The 15722-nt window shown below is 39.7% G+C and overlaps 1 protein-coding gene across 3 annotated transcripts in view; it reads left to right on the forward strand.

The window, feature by feature from the left end:
* Positions 1–2073: 2073 nt before the first annotated feature.
* LOC111273723 (cholecystokinin receptor) overlaps positions 2074–15722 on the forward strand; it is a 47599-nt gene continuing 33950 nt past the window's right edge. Inside the window, exons 1-2 of one of the 3 annotated variants that reach the window (XM_022855620.2) lie at positions 2074–2485; positions 9131–9583. The gene's annotated coding sequence lies outside the window, so the exon portion shown is untranslated. Of the gene's footprint in view, positions 2486–8828; positions 9584–15722 lie in introns of those variants that run through there. The other 2 variants (XM_022855621.2, XM_086973610.1) reach the window with 2 other exon arrangements.

The raw sequence follows: 15722 nt of genomic DNA on the forward strand, positions 1-15722 counted from the left end.
AACTCAGCGTTTCAGGACAGGGTCTAAACAGAGAAAAAGTTTTACTTAGTTAAATTGTTAAAAAAAGAAAAACAGAACATTTGCTGGCGATTTGTTTTCTTAACTTAATTCTTGTATCCAATATTTTGTACAGGACAAAAATGTTTTTTTTCCAGCAAGAAAGGAACTGGCGCTTTTCGTGTCAGGTCGCAGCCATAGTAACTGCGATTTTTAATTCAGTCCTAGGAAATAGGTCGGGTGATTTATATAGTCTAATGAACAGGTTTAAAGACGTTAGGCAATAAGATCATCCTCAAAATTTCGCTATAAAGATATGGGCTTTCGGCGACACATGGCATAGAGAGCTGGGGCAAGCATCAAGGATGTTTGTACGTCCATACTGAGAGGGATTCGTTATCGAGTCGCAGTGGAGGTGGCACCGATCTCATAGCAACGCATGTCCATTTTAACATCGAAATTTAAGTATAGTACTTAGACGAAACAACAGTGAGTTAAATAAAATAATATAAAACATTCCATGCTTACTTATTAGCATTGGCCCCTAAGCTTATTTTAATAATAATAATAAAAAAAAAAAACTATAATAATAATAATAATAATGCCATGTGACTCGCATTGATCCGCGTCGTATCGTACTTAGGTGAATTGTATACTATCGCAATAGTTTCCTTCGACAAAAAAGCGACGTTATATAAACCTCAAGGCTAAAAACTCGCAAGTATAGCAGTCAAAAACATATTGTTACTTTCACTTCAAATATAGCCCTCTTCGTCGAAGACCTCTTCAATTTCAGCTATCGTTATATATGCTATTCTAGCAATGGTACTAGTATTGAATTTAATTATTTTTATCGCCAAAAAGTTTTCTTTACTTCAAGCGTCCTTACATTGTCGTTGTTGATAGCTACTAAGGTACCTGTCAAATGCCGCTAAAAGAATTCATTGATGAAATCATTTGTCGGCAGATTTCACATGGTGAAAAGGTGCGGCTCAGACGAGCCGATTCTGTATGCTCAGTCGGCGTTCAGAAGCTTACTGAGAGCTTAAGTTATTAAAATCATAGAAACAGCGAACAAAGTAAAATCTACTCAAACAAATCATCTACTTTAAAGTGACTAAATATTTAGATTTTTCTGCACCTGTCCCGTATTCACCGTTTGAAGCAAATGTTACCGTTGGGTCAAGGGAGGAACATGTGGCTGCGGTCGGAAACGTCTTGGCGTGATTTTTACTTTGGCCTATGGCATGGCTAAACCTGGCATTTGGACACCTGCTATACTTTTGGGGTAATTACCATGCTCCCTTTAGAGGAGGCAGTATTTTTCTCGTTTTGACACAGATCCCAAGAAACAAAAAGCCTAAAATTTCGAACAAATAGTGCCCAAAACAACGTCACTTCCTTAATGCAATTGCGTTATTACGTCATTCGTATGTGTCGCAGTAATGAACGGCCAGATATGTAATCTACTAGTTAAAGAAGAGAAACTATATTTCATCTTTCCTGGCAGCTGAATTCACTAGTGTCTTTATATGAATAGTGGGACTAGGTACACTACGATTCATTAGACTATGCTATATAATCATCCTAAGCTAAGACAAAGCTGTCGTTGTATGACTCACGTTCGTAACGATCACGTTTTCGGTATTTTACATCTGGTACATAAGCCGTTAGACATTATTTCTGGTCCTTTTCAGCTCGTGTCTATCGAACACACCATGAATTAACTAGTCGTGTTCAGTGGGGCGTGGCACTTCGTTGTAGTATCGCAGACCATCATCGTACGCAGTATCGATAAGCTGAAGTCACTTGAAGAACTATTACTTGCAGAAATGGATTGAATGTTCTCCCGGATCAATAGCGCCGCGTTATACTAACCGACAACATAGCTGCAACAGCTGGAATCTGCTTGGCCTTCTTTCGCAGCCAGTGGTCCGTCTATAAAGTCCAGCATGGGTGAGCAGAGACAGGACGGATCTAACCAAGGACCCCGCACACCCTCCACCCGTAGCCACCTGCATGTAGCATAGAGTCGTAGACTAGTTCGACTTTTGTTGGACTGCCATTATACGAACAGGCAGGCAGGCAGTCAGTTTGTTTTCATATGTACACCACTGTAACAAGCTACATTGCTCTCGGGGTAACTTAACCAACACAAGCAATGACAGACGCCACTCCAAATATCCAACAAAAATTTGTCACCAATTACTGTTGTTGATCGTTTAGTTATCCAGTGGCTTTAACGTACCTAGACGTCAACGTACTCACCGATATCTACCCATAACTCGGTGGAGTGAAAACAGAGATGCATCTAGTACGAAGAAAATATACGTGTTTAGATATTTGAAGTTTTGACATTTGTGCATGAAGGTTATAAGTGGCGAAGAGTGACAGCTTACAGATGGAAGTGAAGGCTAGACATCGATAATTGAAGACATGAATATTCAAATGAAGATACATTTGAAGATAGTTAGTGACATGGGACTGGGTAAGGCTACCACAACTAAGACGTGATTGTAGCATATGCGTCTTCTTTTAGCGTTACGAGGCGTCCATTATATTTGATATCTGGCGGTGGCTTGGCGTATAGCAACAGGCTTTTCATAGCAAATTTATTGAAAATCATCTGCATGCGCAAATTGATACGCCGCACGTGCTTGGGCTGCGTCAAAGTAGATACCGCCAATCGCCCGTCATTATAGTTGATATGCGTTTTATAGCAGACGAAAATTGCCAACCATTTTATGAGCCTGTGCTCGTCCTACAATTGGTACACGATGGGCGCTTTCGTTGCTTCGGTACGGCCAGAGACTAACTTTGGTTCTATTCACAAAGTTAGGAAAAAATCGTCTGTCAAACACGTTTGTCAAAGACGTCTTATAAGACTTAAATGAGTCATCACGACAATTTACTCATTTTCGAGAAAATATTAGTTGAAATCAATCGCCATCGTTGATCCATATAATCTTACCGATGCCACAGGCCCAGAGCTAGGACTACATGGGTTACTAGTGAAACAAGTTAGTCATTCAACGAATCTAGACGGTAAATACTTTCCGTCACTCTAAGGGCTGTGATTTTTGCTAGAGAAGACGCAATACGTCATCTTCATCTTCTATACAGTGTGGGACGTCGCGTATTGGCATCTTTACGAATTGCATCTAGTTCGAGAAGTAGGAGCAACCATAGCGCATTCAGACGTGTATAACCACTATGCTTATGTATATAACTATAGAAAACTCTGACCTATGACGGTGAAAATGTGAGACATATTTCCTAATGATGAGTTACGCCAATGAATTTTAATGATTTACAACTTGTTTCCATCTAAACGTTGTTAGTTATAATAGAACGAGTACGTAGCCAAGATGCCCTAATCTAACTTCTCACACAAGAGATTTATATTCCAAGACCACTTGTTTTTTTCCATCGAATCAGTATTGACGGCATCGTGTGCCGTGGATGCTCTATCCAACCGTGACCTTTATAGTCCTTAGAGTAGGTATGTAGTAAGTCAATGTTAAAATGAATATAAAACGTTATCTTCTTTCAGTCCGTGTTTGAGAGATTAGGTTTTAGAAAAACGAAACCGTGATTGAAAACAAAAAGTTACTTATCTTGCTTTCGATCACTCGACACGAGTCAAAGAAGACGTGAAACGTCCAATATAACTTCATCTTATAACATATAGCCAATAAAAGAACTGCACTTAGTTTTTGGCAATTTTGAAGATTCTGAAGCTTTAATGGTACCAAAGTTTAAAACGAAACGTTTCCTCTTAGAGAAAAATGCAGCGACTCTAACTTTCCCAGTATCGTTAAGTTGTGAGCTCGTGTCGTACAGCTAGCGAATTAGATCAATGCAAACATTGCACATACCCTAATCGACCTGAAGAAACCACTCGTGACGCTACGAGACCTGGGTGTCTTAATTTTTACTGTTTGATCGTATTGTCGAAAACTAGTGCTCGCAGATAGGGAACCCTTTCCGGTGTCAGCGAGCTATCTATCTATCTATCTATCTATCTATCTATCTATCTAGGAAAAAGACAAATGTTATAGTACGCGTTGATGTTAAATATGAAAAATATGAGTCAATGTATTTCTGCCACTCATGCAACAACTAAGCCCAAGACGTCAAAATTAAGCCATTTTTGATACGTCTACGATCAGCATTCGACACATATGGGTATTGGCTTCGCCTTTATAGATGCCAACCTCTTTTAGGCCGACTACAGATTCAGTCCTTAGGTGTCGTTTTTCTCTATCTGCATTGTCATAGATAATACAGGCCCATATATATATATATATATATATTGCCTATGCACGCATATAGAACGAACGAGTTCGTACTTTTTCAAATTAATCAAATTTAAATTCGCTGTAAAACAATGGTACATTGATATAACCGCGTCTCATATTAAAGAGTGCTCTAGCAATCGTTGTCACGACTGTCTGTGAACTATGCTGTTGTGTAGTATGAATAACGTTACATGGTTAATTTTTTTTTAAGGGCAAACGTGAAATACATTTTGATTGAATTTAATCTAAAGCATTTGTTCTTGGGCGCGAAGACCGAAAGGGATAATAGTAATGCTAGCCATGAATATAATATTTTATAGATTCTTTATAATGTAATCAGACGATTTACTACCATAAGCGCCTGACGACAGATGATTTGTCCTTTTTCATTAATGCCAAAAAGATAATTCCGCAAAAAATAATATGTATAGTTGGAAATCATTACTATAACTTCATGTTAAGCGCCCCATGTGTCTTCATTCATCATTTTGTCCCATTTTTTCAAATTGCCAGTGTTGACGGTCAGTCCATCTATAGGACTCGTCCTTGAGCAGACAACGTATAACGAAAACGTGTGTATTTAGACATTCTCCACCCGGTGAACCTGGACAGTTAACCGAAATCAACAGTTTGGTCCGTGGTAAAGGCCGAAATTCTGGCGGTCTGCAAGTTTTCTACACTTGCATTGCGAGGCACGGGTATCGTTTATAATACTGTACTAATGAATAGCTGGACCTGAGCAGGCAATAGAATCGATCGTCCTAATTACACGCAATACATATCTTTGTGACTCCCCTATTCCGATAATAAAGAATAGACTTTTGTCATTCGACCGGACCTTGGTCATGAAAAAAAACAAAACAATTTTCCGCCGTTAACGTTTACTTGTTGCACAATCGTACATAAAGCCCTCATGCGCTTGAACCTTAAACATATTCTCACGTCGAGGTTGTCATGGACCTTGATTTTTAATAGTTAATACCAGTAGTTGGTGAACTTCGTAGGTCACTCGCCTGATCACTGCTTGTTCCCTTGCTCATATGAAGTACATCAAGTTTTTTTTTTTTTTTTATGTAAAATGTGTTTACTAGGATAGTTATTATCACTCCGTCGGATACTTAGGACTCCCTTAAGTAGGACCTTCAATGTTTTGTTGTTATTGTACAAATTTTCACGGAAGTATATTATCTAATTTGTATATATTTCATTATATTTTGTAGTAAGTAAACTAAGACACTAGCACAACGTAGCAGAGTTGCTTTCATAGCGTTCGCAGTGTGCCTCGACCATTTTCATCCCAGAATATTAATTTTAGGCGTAGAAATATACTGTCCGTGCTAGCCTAGTGAATAACGTATTTGCCTAGAGAACACGTTCAGGTCTGGGTTTGGACACACTCCGCTTCGTGTGTCCGTCTGATGGAATGTCTGACCGCGATCAGAGCCAAGAACATAAAGAACCGGATAGTTCCGATATTTTGGTAATTTTTTCATAGCAGGCAAAATGTTCCTCGTAGCAGTCACCTCAGTTTTGTTATTGGCATTTATAAAAAATTATCTGAGTAAATTAGTAAAATAATTCCCACCTCAACGATAGATGCAGCGACCACCGGTCAAATCTGTACTATTTTTACCTCGAAATATATCGCGTTGTCTCTGGCTTATCGAAACGTTTGCCCGCCTCTGTTCTTTATCATCACCATCACTATTTTTATACGTAAAAATTACGCCTATAAGGTGTCGAGAAAGGGGCCTCCTGTAGTATCGGGACACATTCTTGCGTCGAATTTATTTTGGCTTAAGGTTTCTGCTTTAGCTTGCTTTTGGCACCGGCGTATTAGCTTTCTTTATTATATATATTATTTCTTTATTATATTTCTTTATCTGTCTTTATTTCCGTGTCACTAAAATGTGCCACTTTTAAAACATAACATCCAATTGGAGGACAGAGCAGTAGCGACCATTGACATGACTGATCCTGGCAAACTTTTAAGGGTTTAGGTCCGTTGGAAATCTAAACGCTATCGGAGTTAGAACGTTGCCAGAGAGGACGCCTAGGCAGGTTAAGCAAACAAACACGAGGGGCTCTGAGACAACGTTCGAAGGACAATTTGTCATACGGGTGCCAGCCGAATCTGAGCCAAATGAGCACCATACATTCATAGAAAATTTTCTTATGTTGAAAATTTCTAATTAGAAAAGCTGTCAGTTAATAAGAAAGATAGAGATAGATGCGCACCTCCTACGAAAGCAGTTGTACCGAGATTGATATATCAATAGAAAACAAACTATATTTCAATAACACTGAAGGTAAAAAGAACCCTGCTTAACTACCAATAAAAATTATGAAGTTCCACTTTAAATAAATAAACAATTAATATTGCAGTAAATTAATTCAGCCTTTGATCGTTGTAAGGTCAACATTGCCGTATTATAATATAGCTACGTATATTGTTTTTAAAGCTTGTTAAAAATCTGGATTAGATCAGATGTACCACGTAGGCAGGGCTGACTATTCGAGCAAGCCTCGCTGAATCTTCATTTATTTTACCTCAGTGCAAAACGACACGTCTCTTCCTAAAATTTCTACTACTGTGCCAATAAGGACACATCGTTTAGATATTTGCAGTGTTGTGCTAAAGAAAGCATAACGTGCTGTTCAATGACCAACTCTGTGGGCCAGTGTTTTTGCCCCCCTAAAGGAAATAGTTATAAAGCCGACAGCTCGAGTTATCATGTGAGCTCGTTTATTATTATAGGGCAAACGGTTATTCGTATATATACGAAAAATCAACTCCTTATGTATTACTCGTTAATGTTGCACAAACAAGGCGTGTTTAGCTAGTCGTAGTTAAGCTATGATAGCAGGTCTCAGATATATTTCAAAATGTCCTTATCAGGCATATTTCAGGCAGTAATACATGCTGTTTCTGTGGTTGTTATTGTAAAAATTTATCATGTCAAAATTATCTGAGATGTATTATATAAACGTTTTAGTTATACGTAATCACTGGGTTTTGATATGATCCTATATATACAAATATATTTATAGAACAGAAATTATCAAGCATATTGTATGTGAACATTCATCTTCTGTATATATATCTACGTAAATGCACTGATAAGGGAAGCTAAGAAAAAGTGGCATAACGCCATGAACGAACCATTCAAGGAAAGCCGCTATAACTAGCCATTGAGGCCCGACAAAATCAGGTGTCTATTCGGTCTTACCTGTCTTCAACCCAGTTTCACTTTTTTTGGTCTACACACGCTAATGATTTGCATATAATTAACTGAGTAGGTGGCACCAGCTACTAATGGATGGGTGTACCAACATTAACTAAGTCTTATCTCCAATCCTTACCAATATGCACTCATCTTAAGTGGTCTTTTCGTTTTTACCCCCTCCCGTCAGTAAGTATTTTTATTTTCTAATTGTGCAGCAACACTCTGGCAGCTATCTCAGCTCATAGCCGTTGTCGTCCGACAAACTACCCGACCGAGATCGGTTGACCTTCATCAGCATAAGCAGAAAACAAAATTTTTCGTCGTCGGAGAAAAAAGATTTCGTACGCACGAAAAAATATCACAATGTAATACAAGCTATGCGTGATTTCTGCAGTGGTATTAATTATCGGCTGAGTAGGCTAACAACAAAGTACTCAAAGAAGCTTGATTCCCGGCTATCGCAGTTTAGAAAAGACTATGACGACCTTGTGTCGTCATACAGGTGACCATCGTAATTCGTTAATTGCTAGAAGAGCTACCCATGAAGATACTGCTACAGCCGCTGCCGGACAGTACAAGATAGGAACTTGTAGGAGCTGCAAAAGAAAAATATTTAGAAGAGTTAGAATAGAATATGCTATTTGGTTTAGCGCGTTCAACTTTCCCTTTACTCTCCTCTATTTGCTTGTCAATAACTTACTTGTATGTATATGAAGATGTGTTTTTCGAGAGACGAAGATTTCAAGTACGAATTATGTCGACGTCTGGTTTTCGCTAATACAAACCCGGTCAAAACGTGGCAGTATTTATAATTTCGTAGCCATAGTGAATAATACAGTATCAACGCATTACAGGCAGGAGACATGTCTCGTTCACTCGTTATGCAGCAAACCCAAATCCACATACATTTATTTTCGTGTTTTATAGCATATAGATTGGCTCGTACGAATTTTTATAAGGTGAATGATAGCGCTGATTATTAGTATTTGGTACCCGAGGTGGCAACAATACAGCGACGAGCAAGACACCCGGTGCTATAGTTGCATTTATAGGATGGTACTAGTTGCACAAGTTAACCGTTCAATTTTTATGCACCCAAGCTTGCTGTTTGTCTTTAAAGGACAAATGACCTTAGCGGGTCCTCACCCCACCATGATATTTTGTCAGGACTCAACCGGCCCCGTCCTCAATGGCCGTTCTTTTACCCTTTCCCTTATGAACGGCCCTCTCCGAGTGGGCGGGTAGATGTGTTATTCTTGAAACGCCCCCAATAAGGTCCGTACAGTTTACCCTAAGTCTAAACGCGTTCTGGCTAGAGGTGATGCTTCTCGAAGGGGTGGTCGACAAAGTTCAGCAGACACGGTCATATCACATGTGTCCTTTGCCATTTCGTCGCCATTATCGCTGGATTTAGGTTTCATGTCTTGCCTTGACAATTCAAGTAGAATCAAATAGTGATTTGCTGTCCATGACAAATGTTTTTGATTGCGGCACTTACTAAATTGGAATTTTCAAACTGGGTTTCCTTCCTGATGTTATGAACTAGAAGAATAACCAGCTCCATTTTTGATTCGATGTTTTCGTGGTTTAACATCTTGACAATAGTAATGCCGTGTCAAGTGCTAGTGAGCACAGCAACTTGATGCAGCACTTTTGTTAAAAGGCCATACACCTTCTGTGCCTACGCGAACTGCACCAGCTCTACTCAAACCCTTCCCGGTACCCATGCTCCCATACATGCAATGAAATAAACGCTAAAGGACAAAACCTAGGACGGCCGATGCCAAAGAGATGGAACACCCAAGACAGAAGACGAGAGAGAGAAGCCGTCATTGATTAGTTTGTCCGATCAGTCACTAGCGGCCTACTATAATCAAGCAGTGCGCATTGCGCTTGATCTTCCGTAACGATTGCTGGAAACATATTTCCATTAAGTGTGCGTGCAGGTTAGTCTTGTAAGCAATCTCTAGGCATCGGGATGCTACACTGTGGAAACTTGAAGTAGAACTTTGTGCGAACACCTGAGAGTGCATTGAAGGTAACCCGCTTCCTTTGATGGTGAGTCAGTTATCTACGCATAAATGTGCACAACGTGACTAGGTACATGCCTACATGTGACTATCCATATGGACAGAGTATTCCTTGTCCTGCGCGAACTTTATCAGTGTAACAGGCATTAACAACTAAATAAGAATAACCCATATAGGATAGTGTATTAATAATAATAGAAGTCTTTAAGCTATAGCTTTTTCACAGCCGACTTTCACTCTATGCCAGTAAGCACGTAAACAGCTTGATCAGTTCCCTGCTTAGGCTCTATATGGCCTTGCTATAAAGTTTTGTCTTTGCGACAAACTGAAACGACGATGTTAGATGAAGGGTACGAAATATTTTAGGATAGAGAACACTTAGATAGTTAAAATTTAGATTTTGTCAACTGGCCGAAAAGCTTTCATGACGAGCTGACATGTAGTTCGAAATAATTCGAAGCTATGCCTTCGTTGTAAATGACGTAGGAGTACAAATCAGCATCAGTCACTATTTTCAACGTTTAGCGAATGAACACTCTCATCGTACTTGTCAGCTGCTATCTAGGCATGCATCATGGTCCCGAATGTTATAAAGGCTAAATAGAGGCAAGCAAGGAGTATTCGCGCATATTTGACAGGCTCAAGGACGAAATGCATGATTTATCGATATGAAAAAGTTGTCCAAACGTGAAACGTCACAAAACCGCTGGCTCAGGATTAACATTTGCAGGACACATAGTCACGCATATCTTCAGAACAATGACTTAAACTATATAGTCAGCCAGATGATCGGATAAACGATGAGTCAAGAAAGCGTTGTGCTGTGCATCTCATTACTTAATGGAGCCTTTGCAATAACATTAAAAATGGTTTCGCATCTACATACCGTCAATACGTTTTGCAAGGCTGATCAGTGTGATTCTGAGATATCATTATGAGTAAATGAAAGATATGGAACACGTGACACGCATTCTGTCTGACCTCACTTAATCACTAAAATCATCATTTTTAGAATTATCTTACAAAGCACTTCTTTTATCGAACAATGTAGTCCTGTGGGCTGCATTATTCGATAAAAGTGGGCAGGAAATCATCAGTACCGTGTGTTTGACCTGTGGACTGCTCAAATTTTCGACGACACATGCTTATTGATCGTTTCGAAACGTCTTGGTGAACTTCCGTAACTTGTCACAGCTTATATTCACGAATGAAATTATCCACGAAACATGCTTCGGATCCGTAAGCTACCTAAAACACAATATCTTTTTTTGATGGGGTTCACGATTAGCATACAGCGGATAAAACTAGTGGTTTTTCTTGACGTGGCTTCAGCTAAAACCCAGTTGACAGGTAATGTGGACTCGAGCCTCTTTGTATGAAACCGTTATCAAACGAAGGGACAAGCGAGTCTAGGTCATCCTGCCCCATGACAACGCCCCCGTCATGCACGGCGAACATCGTCAAAACTATTTCCCTGGACTTCCAAACCTGTTTTCACTCCCTCCGTCTACTGGCAAATAAAATTAGACACCCTACATTTGGCAATAGAAGATGTCTCAAAACTTGGTTGAGCCAGTTTGTTTACGCCGAATGTCGAAATCATGACAAAATGGATTAAAAAAAACAGTTGACAAGTGGGAGAACGTCGCTAACAATGACGGGAAATACATTGCAACGTACTGTGACACAATGGAAAACCGTAATTTCCTGTAGAATAAGAAAGTAAACTTTATTATAATCTCATTATATATCGTTGTAAAGCATACGTGGCATAAAGTATATGGCAGGAACAAATTTATGATGTGTGGGACGCTGTTAGCGCTTACGATACAGTCTCCTTATTTGAAATGATATTATAAGGATAATGATGAAATTTTAACAGTGTAATATCTGGGCATCAATGATGATTCATCTTATTTTCCGGGTGTACCTATGCTATAGTAACAAATACGGTTTCCAAATGAAGATAACATAACAACGCAGTGAAAACTAGTCGCTCAGCCACGATTGAATCATAATGACTCTAAATAGGGTATGCAGTGTAATTAGTCAATACCGTTATTCAGTCATAGCCTAATTTATTTTAAGCTACCTCAGACAAGAAAGCACTGACAGGATAAATTTACTTAATGGCTCAAATAATTATTGAAATTTGTCAATATAATAATTTTCAACGCGACTAACACAAATGTACAGATGTAGGGCGCCTGCATCAAGCGTAAAGGTGAACTTATATTTTAGGGCGAAAATCCCTTTGTTCTTCTTACTACTGAGAGCAACCAATCCCCTCTAGAACTAAACGCCGAGTTAAAAGAGGAAACTTCGGATTGGCAGCAAGGACTAGTGATCGTCTAATACTTGTTCGTCCGCATCGATATAACGTCAGTTTTGCTTGTCGTTCTGACGCCGTTCTTTGGTGTCGCCGATCTTTCTACGACGTCTGAAGAACTTGAAAAGAAATTCACAATAAGAATTGAGTTTAAATGGTGGAATAGCGATGGAAGAAAGCGCGAAAAGCCTATGAGACTATCTATCGACTTTCGGAGTGACGGCGCGGCCTATAGCGTCTAGCTATTGCTAGACTTTTTGGGCTTTTTACAGTTTCTATCGATTTGCGCCTTTAAATTTTGGAACTTTGGACCCACTGGCAACCCAAAATTAAGGTCTACCGGATTCTTCTCTGTGTAGCGTGTTTCTGCAAGATCGTCGCGAGTCCACAAGGGAAAACCGTTGCCCGTTCACAAAACTGATCGTAAGTTTGTACGGACTGCTTTACAGGTCTGCTCCTCGATGAAAATGACAATTTCAGAAAATTATAACGTTCAGTAAAGTTAACAGGACAAGCGTTGTACGTAATGTCCAGATTTGTATAACTGTGTATATTCATCATTCGTTTTCAATATGTAAATATAGTACTTGAACGAGTCGCTGACCTTTCTAATCAGTTCGAGAGTGAACGGCCGGGCAGATCGTACGCTTTTAAACCATATATTACCATACAACCATACGTTTTTGAAATACTCAACTGTTTGTTACTGCGTAACTATGAAAAATAATAGCTCGGATGGCTAGAACCATTGCAAGCTGTTGCAACATGCGATGCGCGTGCAATGAAAGTGCGTCCCGCGTTGAAGAAGCTAATCTGATCATTTCAGAGCTTCCAGCCATCATGGCTTCAATTGATTCCTGCTTGTTACGGATTTCTTGTAGCTTTTGTCGATCATTTCCCTGTCTTCCATCCGTTGAAGCAGCATCAATCAATGGCGGTTATTGAAATGTTCTGCGTATTTTTCCTTTCTGGTGGGAAGTACATTTTTAGGCTTTTACCACATCCGCCTGTTATCTGCCGCTGTAACCGAAGAAAACAAATCAGTCGTCCTCTTCTAGAGCCATGATTACACCTCACCCTTCACTACCGATGCAGAAGTCCTTTAAACCGATCAAGGATGCCAGCTGACTTTGCGACTGTCTCTAGCGTACCTAGTTTATCGCGCATGTGGAATATCATCAACTTCGAAGACTTCTTTTTGTCGGTACCTGTCGAAAATCCCGTTCAGACCAAACGTCTTACCACTAACTAATGAATCTGTAAAGTATTCATCATTATACTAGGTTACTGCTCCCTAGCCACAAGCGAAAAAAAAAACGTTCAACCCTTTTGATCGTCATTTAGATTATTAGTAGTTAACCGATCTCGTTCATGGCCTAACTCGCAGTACCCTTTGCGCATATTGTTTTATCGATTCTCTTCTATATGGCAAGGCGTACGAGCACGCATTCTGTGCTACAAAAGGCAATCTTCTAGAAGCTTCTATTTGGAATATGGCTGGCTGACACGTGAACGCGGTGCTGGATTCACAGTACTCGGTGCACGCATTGGGAGGGAATCGAAAGATGACTTCCAGCGTTAACGAGGATCTGTTCGTATCAATGCTATAAGTCCGTGACAGCAGAATTCACATATGTTTTCAACAACACTGCGGGCCGATTTCCCTAACAACACGCTTATAGTATGTGCATCTTACTTGACACGATGGAAACTACTTGTCAAATAGCTTTACTAACGCATTTGCTCTACATAACTACTCGTAGCTATCACTCGAACAACGTATATTTGGGCACCGCTGGACATAGCTAAACCCAATAGCAGCGTTCTGAAAACCAGCTACGTATTTGCAGCAAAATCATAGCTACACTTAGACGTCATTAGCTAGAGCCTACGACTGTTCACCATACGGCCTGTGTGTATAGAGGTGATTTACTCTTTGCTAGCAGTTGGTACGGCACTCGGTAAAAAAAACATTTATGAATAGCACAAGCCGCGACAGCACTGCCAAGGTTCGCATTAAAGATGGCGCCACAGTTAACAGGTTCGTACTTCCGTGGCTCTATAAACAATATAAGCTATTGGGGGGTATTCGTCGCGTTCTGTTACGCCCGGAAGAACTGCACCCCGATGAGAATATTTTTTTCAACACTGATGTGAAGTGGCTTGCTGGACAAAGGCAGCAATTTGTAGAGTTGCAGTATACGCGTTACGAATCGAAGGTTTCATTTCGCTCATGTATAATACTTTAAAATGGTAATGAAAGCACAACTCTCACAATTTTGTTAGACAACAGGAGCGTATTCGTTTACATAGAGCACGGAGAAGTTTCAAAGCGTTTGCTAGTTATATCCATTGTGTAGAGTTAGAACTTCATTATTATCTATGTCAATATTCTTGCCTGTCCCGACCCTCTACGACGTAAGGCGCAGTCCGGTATTTTGTCTATACGTGGTAGCGGGAAAAAGTAGTCTATGTCCCTAGTCGCGCAATTTGTTTTTCAGGCAAAAACATCCCAATTGAATATGAGTGAAGCTTCACATTGCCGACTGTGTGAGGTTCAGTCACTTTGGACGTAATGACAAAGTTAGTCGTACGGACGGAATGGTCTCCTAACGCTAGTTTGAGGACGCTCTGTGCAGATTATAGAACAGGCTATTGCAACTGATTTATTCAGTCAAAACCCGAAGCAGATCTTTGCGAGGAGTCATTTAGTTACGGTCCCTAATTATCGTAATCTTTTTCAAGCATAATTATTTATGTTATCAACAAAGTATAGGTTCGAACCATCTAGTTCGAACAACCCGGCGTCATCATGGTTAACATATCTGCCAGCATACGGAGGGATGATCGTTTAACATATAATCCTTTTAGATCGTTCATTACTACTACAGATCGATCGTGATAATCATCAATGGCACAATAGGAAGAAGCCACTGAATGATGCAGCGAAATGAGGGAAATGATTTGTGATGATTCAAAGAGCTCATCTGCCAGTGAGCTTATTGAAGGCGTTCAGAATACACATAATGCTCCTGCTGGGGAGGGCAGCGGCAAGCATCTGCCGAAAAACAGCAAAACGGCTGCTCTGAGCGTTAAACTCAAAGGCTTTTACTTGACTTCAGAACCCTGTAAACATGCATAAAGGTATAGCTTTTTGAATGGAAATCACCATATTATATTGCTAATAATTTACATGAAGTTGTGGACACGGAACCCGTCTTATCGAACAGTATTAATAAATACGCTCGTTTTATTCCATACGCGCTTGTACCTCCCGTATTTAGGCATTCATCCCCCATACTATACGAAAGCGTATCAGGCCGGTTCGGCAAACAAATCTTCGATGTTCGAAAAACTTGATTCCGACAAGTTCAAGTTAAGTATGCTACCTTGCCATACAAATGAATCGTGACACAATATCAGCCGTGCGGTGGCGAGTATGCTTAAATAATAAGCTTGGTTACCATATAAATACGTTTACTAAATATTATTTAGATAAAACAGGACACTATGTGATACAGGCATGACGTGTTATACAGTGAGAATAGCATTAACAAATGACTGCAATGCAAAAATAAACCGGAAGTTTCAGAGACGGTAATGGCAAACTAAAAGTCTTATTAAAATCGATGGCTCTGTTTCCCAAAATTACGTTGTGACGATTGAAACTGAGTTCTAAATTAACTTATCTCGATCAGTTGAGAACTGATCGCCATTTCTTCTTAGTAGTAAGCCTATAATAATAATAATATCGTATCTGCAGTAAGAAACTAAAGTTATACGATTTCAAGCTTTTGGGCATTTGCAAATTGCTTTTACACAGAGTGGTTCTATATAT

The sequence above is a fragment of the Varroa jacobsoni genome, unplaced genomic scaffold, assembly GCF_002532875.2.
Source record: "Varroa jacobsoni isolate VJ856 unplaced genomic scaffold, vjacob_1.0 scaffold_221, whole genome shotgun sequence".
Classification (NCBI taxonomy): domain Eukaryota; kingdom Metazoa; phylum Arthropoda; class Arachnida; order Mesostigmata; family Varroidae; genus Varroa; species Varroa jacobsoni.